This window comes from Cyanistes caeruleus, chromosome 18 (genome assembly GCF_971803275.1).
Source record: "Cyanistes caeruleus chromosome 18, bCyaCae1.hap1.1, whole genome shotgun sequence".
NCBI lineage: Eukaryota > Metazoa > Chordata > Aves > Passeriformes > Paridae > Cyanistes > Cyanistes caeruleus.
Genome location: NC_141718.1, coordinates 9175068 through 9181816, shown reverse-complemented (window position 1 = coordinate 9181816; position 6749 = coordinate 9175068).

The window sequence follows — 6749 nt, the reverse complement described above, 5'->3', positions numbered from 1 at the left end:
TCTCCTTTTCCTCATGTGAGATTTGTTAGGGAGACCAAAGCATTTGTTTATGGATACAAAAGACAATGACAGCTGGCTTAAATTCTTGGCATCAGAAGTGTTTTATGTTGAAACCAGGCTTTTTTCTTTTCAAAACCAAAAATTTTAGCCAGAATTTTTCTTTACTGTGGGCATTTGGAAAGACCATTGGGTCCTTTCAGAATAATTTATCTATATTTTTACTGAACTTACCAAAATTGTTTGCAAAACGAGAATGTGTTTTTTCCTCCTCACCACAGCCGCTGTTTTCAGAAAGTGAAGTTTGTTGTAATCAAAGCTACAGTGGCTGATTTGTAAAATTAGCTCCCTAAAGAGATTAAAAATGGCTCCAGCTTCTACAGCATTTCCAACTTTGTAAAGCAGAAACAATATGAAATGACAGCTTTTAAAATATTTTTGATAAAACCTGTCACCAGCTCACAGTGGAGTTTGTTTTGTTACCAAGAAAATCTTTCTCCTTGTGGACTTCCCCATTTTAATCTCTTCCACACTGATATTGGTGGAAATTAAATTTCAAACTACATTTTACAGCCTAGGCTTGAGTCTTTGCAGGGAATCTCAGAATGCAACTCTGAGCACTTGATGTTAAAAAAAAAAAAAAGGAGTTTCTGCACATTTGCAGATCTGCCAACCAGGAATAATTTCAAAATGGTTCACTGGAAACACTGGATTTCCCACTTACTGAGAAAATACTTAACATATGGGAAACCATTAAAATGGTACATGATGCAGGAAGAAGCCAGGCAAGCTTTTCCCTTGGTTTAGGCTGAGATCAGGACTAGGAGAAGGTGCAGCCCTGGATCACAGATCACTTTTAGCCAGGCTGTAGATGGCCAACACTTTCCAGGGAGCTCATCCAGGAACAGGTTTGGTTCTGCAGAGCTTTCTACAACACCACAATTTAAGATGCTTCCAATCCCTGCTAGACTGAAGGCAGCTCCCTGAGGGAACTTGGAGAAGTCACCTATTCCTGGCCTGGAGCCCAGCAAGGTCGGGTCATACAGAGTTAGACTGAGCTTTGAGTTGTACTGGACTCAATTTTGGAAGAAGTCAGATAAACACAAACCCACAGTTAATTAGACTCTTTCTGTCATTGTACAGACCCAAGAGAAGTTAAAGCTCACTACATCAAAGCATTTTTTTCCAAGTCTGGGGATTTGAGAACATAATTCACCTTAGGACAAGAGAAACATTACAACACTTTCAGACCTGCTGCCGTTCTCTCAGTGCTCAAAGCCACCTCCTCACCTAAGGAGAAACTTAAAGGCTTTGGGTGTAGAAAACCAGGTCATGAAGGAAAGCAGAATAACCATGGATGCTTCCACTGCTACATCAGCGTTTTCCTTCAGTGATTTCCCCCACCTTGCGATTGCTTGACACATCATTACATGGTAATAGGTCTCTCAGCTCTGGGTGGGAAGGGGAGTGGAAAGAGCTGCTGGGAACTTAAGGACCACAGCAAGCCGTGTGCTCAATAAAACCAGAGATGCATGTCTGGAAAAGGTAGAGCAGACATATAGAATTGCAAAAGAGGCCCTTGCTCACACGATCTGGGGCTCAGGACTGGCCAATACCTCCTGCAACGAGTGGGAGGGAGAGGTGCTCACATGACGTTACTGGAGCAGTCCCTCATTCATTACTTGACTCCTGGTTTTACTATTCTCCTTAATGGACTCCACTTCCACCCTTTTCCTGCTGGTGAGCGTTAAAAGGACTGGACCTCCACATGTGCTGACTCTCAGTTGAGAAACACCCCATATAATCACAGGGAACTTTATCTCATCTGCAGCCCGTGACACCTTCCCACGAGGATGTGCTTTGTACTGTCCAGTCCGGACAGAAAAATATTGCAAAACACAACAAAAAAGACAATCATTTTCCTTGTTTAGATTTTGCTGGAGCTGCCAGAAAATCCAGCTGGTTGAAGCATACTAGATGTGTTTTGCAATTATTTTCCTCAAAGTTTTCTTTAGTAAAGGCTTGTGAACATTCCTGTAGGTGCCTTTGCACAAAAACCCAACAAGACTTGAGAGAAACAACTGCAAAAATTCTCTCTTTCTAAACCTGTTCTCAAGAAAGGAAAATTCATGAGCTTCAAACAATTTATGGTTTAATTTTTACACAGAGTTTATGTTTCATCTGAAGGTTAGGGCTTTTAAAAGGATTTCATTCTTTAGGTGAGCAAACGTTGAAGGCCAACATTCAAACATGTATAAACCAATGAAATCATTTCATCTGGGTTCTTCCAAGACACCAAACTCCCAGCTAAGAACTGGATTTATCCATCCTAACTTGAAGCACATATTTCAGTAAGTAATCCTGGGTGACTTGGTAGCTCATGGAGAGGAGTAGACAACTCAGCAGAGACTGAGGAATCACCCTGTGACCTCCAGCTTCTCTCCACCAGGACTCCTTGAGGTGACATTGGCTGCCTCTTGCTACAGAAGTGAAGCCTATAAATCCCATTCAATATTCCTGTCATGCAGACAGCCCAATATCCAACAATTTCAGAGCCTGCCTCTCTTGCTCCTTCCCTCAAGACAGAAATTACCCACCTGAGGTTCCTTCCTTGCTTTCCACAGCCCCCAAAATTCAGAAGGCAAATTTCCAACCTCACAACCTGGGTTTGGGGAGTCATTCACTCACCTCCCGTGTTCTCAGCTGCATGAGATGCCATCACTGCCTGGCCTCACCCAGCAGGCAGCCCCACCACCTCTTGGAATGGCTTGTTCTCTTTCCAAGGAACAAGGGGATCCTCTAAAGCATGTAGGGAAACTGTGTGATGGCCAGTTGATTTTTTAAAGTGGCTCCCATCTAGGGCTGCCTCTCCTCTGCAGCACAGGCTGACCCTCCAACAGCAACACTTTCTCTCCTAGCTGAGTGTTGCCTCCATCCTTTCCTCCCCAGCCAGGGCTCATATGGCTTCATGGAAAGCATTGATATATACATTGATAGACTCAAAACAAAGGTTTTCGAGTCCAAGCAGTTTAATTTGGACAGGCACCAAGATGCAGGTTTATCTGATTCTACTACACCTGGAGCACAGCAACTCCTTGCACAAGGTGTTTCCAACCCAACCCCAGTGGTTCCCAGGAAATGTGGTGTCCCCTCCTTGGTTCCACTCACCCAGCAGTTTGTTTATGGACTGTGAGGAAGGTGAAAGCTCACTTCAGATGGACTTTTTACAAGTCACTTCACCTGTAAGAGCTCAGCTGCTTTGCCAAGAGCTTTACACGATCACAGAACTATGGAGTTGGGTGGATTTGTCAATTCAGTGAGAGCTTCCCTAAACAATGGCACAACACAGGTTTAAAGTAATGTAACTGGTACAAACTTCCCCCTAAAGCACGTCAAAATCACTCCCAAGCAATGCTGCCATCAGGAGATGCTAACAGTTCTTTGAATTTCCCCTGCTTCAAACCTGAGCCTCCTTTTGGGTGGCCCTTGTCACTCACAGGGACTCCCAACTACCAGCTGTTGGAGGCAGAGAGCTGGAACACAGCCACCCCCTAAAAACTTGCAGGTGATCTAAGCTCAGCCTGTGCATCTGTGCAGTTCTGTAAAGAAATCAGGAATAATAACGGGAAATGAAACGTCTCAGCCCAACATGACTCAGTTTTCCGATCCGAGATCACTTTCTTCTTCCTTTGTCCTCTCTGACACCAGGAAGAAGAGAGAGGGAGCAGCCAGGTCTATGGAAGGTGTCCCTGCTCATAGCAGGGGTTGGAATGAGATGATCTTTAAGGTCCCTTCCAACCCAAACCATTCTGTGATTTGAAATTATACACACACATCTTCCTTTATGGATACTTATGGTGATGGAGCTGAAAGAGCCCAGGAAACAGTCCCATGAGGCAAATCCTGCTGTCTGGAGTCTCCCCCATGTGCCATGGGCCAGTGCCCTTCCAGAGATCCCTGCCAGCCCCCTGGGCACCTGCCCATTGCAGGGCTGTGCGCCTGGCAGGGCCCCCCAGCCCTCAGGAACTTGGCTCCCAAATGGGGTCATTAGACGTGAATGGCTTTTGCATTAGCAGCTCTCAGCCCCCCAAGTACCACCCCTGTCACTTCCGCAGGCACCAGCACAAGCCTCGTTTCAAACCTCCAATTTGTCTGTTTAGTGTCTTCATAAAGGAGGGGAAAATGAAAGAGAGAGGCGGGGGAAGGGGCCAGGATGACTAAATCAGTAACTTGTCTCTAATTTCTCTGCGCCCCCCCATCCCCAGACTTCCCCTGGGGACACAGGCTTCAAAGGGAGCTACAAATATTTACTAATTCTATTAACAGGATACAAATTGTTTTCAGGGGAGCATCAAGCACACAAAGCCATGTCAGCCCCCCGCACTCGCAGACCCCCGGCACACACTCCCTGCCCCGGCACAGCCACATGCACTGCGCAGGCAACGAGTCCTTCCCGCCTCCCCAATTTTTCCTAAGTTCAAGATGAGTTGAAGGGTCAAAAAGGCAAAGGGTGTTTCAGAAGTTTAGCAGACAGCATTTGGTAAGGGGAAGGCAGCGGGAGGGGGTGGGGGGAGCAAGGAGAGAAGGAATCTGGCATGCATTAGGCTGAACAGTTCCAAACATCCATCCTCCACAGACTTGTTACTTTCTTTCTTTCTCACAGGGATTTTTTTGTTTTGTTTTTTTGTAATTTGTGGTTTATTTAAGCATTTCTTTTTTGTTTCGTATCAGCCAACAACTGTATTTTAATCTCCTTCCCCCAGCCTCCTATGCTGCCTGCTCGCCTCCAAGAGCACACGCCTGCGATGCTCAGACTGAAACACTCAGACACATCCTACACGCTCTGCCAAGGAGCTGCTGCTGCAACGAGCTGGAAGAAGTTCCTGGAAACTTGAAAGGTGAATAAAATGCTCCATGGTGGACAAGGAAGTGAGACAATCTCAGTGCAGTGAGATGCTGCATCTAGTGAAAGGTGTCCCTGTCCATGGCACGGGGTGGAACTAGATCATCTCTAAGGTCCCTTCCAACTCAAAGCATCCCACGATTCCCAGGAAAATGCAGCAGAGGATGAACGCTGCTCATGTCACCAGGTATAAGAGCCATGGAGAGCTCTCTAGAAGGAGAATAAGGTCTTAGTCCAAGGCCACAGTGTCTGCTGCACAGCTCAGTGGTATAATTAGAGTTAATACCAGATAAGCTTTTGGCTCCACAAAGTCTTCCAGGATGTAATTTTCCACACAGCTTAAATGTTGACCCATATCTCATTATGTTTTATGAGCCCAAAATAAGAACAGTACGGGCTACATATTCAAAAGAAATAATACTTCCCAAATGTCCAGCTACCTAAAGCAAAACCATCTGGCTGAGTGGACAGGTGACCAAAGTCCTCACGGACAAGACAAGATGACATTGGTTGGTGACAAAGTGAGCCAGACCTGACCTCCCAGAGGTTACATCCTCAGCCCAGAGAGGAGGGGAGAACCCAGCCAGGCAGGACAGCACTGTGGAATCCCAGCATGGGAAATGACTTGCAGCAGATGTGTCCCTTTGCTGTCACCAGACTGCCAGGCGTGGCACAAAGATTGTTCTCTCACATGGAAGTGATGTCATGGGGAGGAGAAGGCTGTGCGTCATTTATTTGTTAACCTTTCCTGGCATGCCAAGTATTTTCACTTTTGTTCTGGGTCAAGGAGTGCTAAAGATGGAGCAGAGTGTTTGGCACATTGTGGAGGAGCTGTTGGAGAGGACCTGCCTTCTGCCAACCAGATGTGGGAGCTGAGAGTCGGGGGATGTGGTGCTTAAAAGAGAATGAACCTGACCAGTGATCTCCTCAATCTTAACCACAAATCTTGCTCCTTTCCTTTTCACCAGGTGTCATCCTGCCAGTCCTCCAGATTTTTTTTCCTCACCAAGAGGAAACAAGTAGATAAAAAATTGTGTTTTAGTGGAAATCTCCTCCCCACTTCAGAAAAAAAAAAAAATTAAAAAAATCAGTCATAGAATCATGAAATACCCTGAGTTGGAAGGGACTTGGGAGGATGATGGAGTCCAGCTCCTGAATCCAACCCAAGCCCAAATCCTTCAGCTTTTGAGGGGAGAGGTGGAAGGGCACACAAACAGAAGAGCAGAATGTAGAGCAGCCAGAATCATAAAATCATGGAATGGTTTGGGCTGGAAGGGACCAGAGAGGTCACCAAAACAAGGCCGAGCACTGCACCCTGCCCATGGCACCCAGCTTCAGGCAGTTATCTCAGGCACACGCAGGAGCAGTCACGTTGTCCTTGTCTTATCAGTGCAAGAAATAGGTACCTCCAGAGGGCAATTTAAACCTCAGGTGGATTAAAGTGCCCTTTGGCACTAAGCAGTTCAATAGTGCCTGAAATTAACCAGGATGAATCTGGACCTTAATCAGCAAATGGACTTTTCATTCCATGAAAAGTGTCAAGATTGCAAATTATTTTTCATTTCAAATGAGGACCAAAAAAATCCTCCACCAACATTTCATTTTCCCCATGATTTATTTTTAAATTCATTTCAGTTAATCAAAATATATATTTTCAATCCCTTCAAAACATTCCCATTTAATTTTACACATCTTTAATTTGTCTACACATAAACTGCATTTTAAAAATTAAAAGTTTTCCCTCCAAGGAGAAAGAACAAACTCCTAAGATTTGCACCTACCAAAGTCAGACCTCTGATACTATTTCCCTCATGTTATTTAAAACAAAGATTCTTCAAAACTTCTCCAT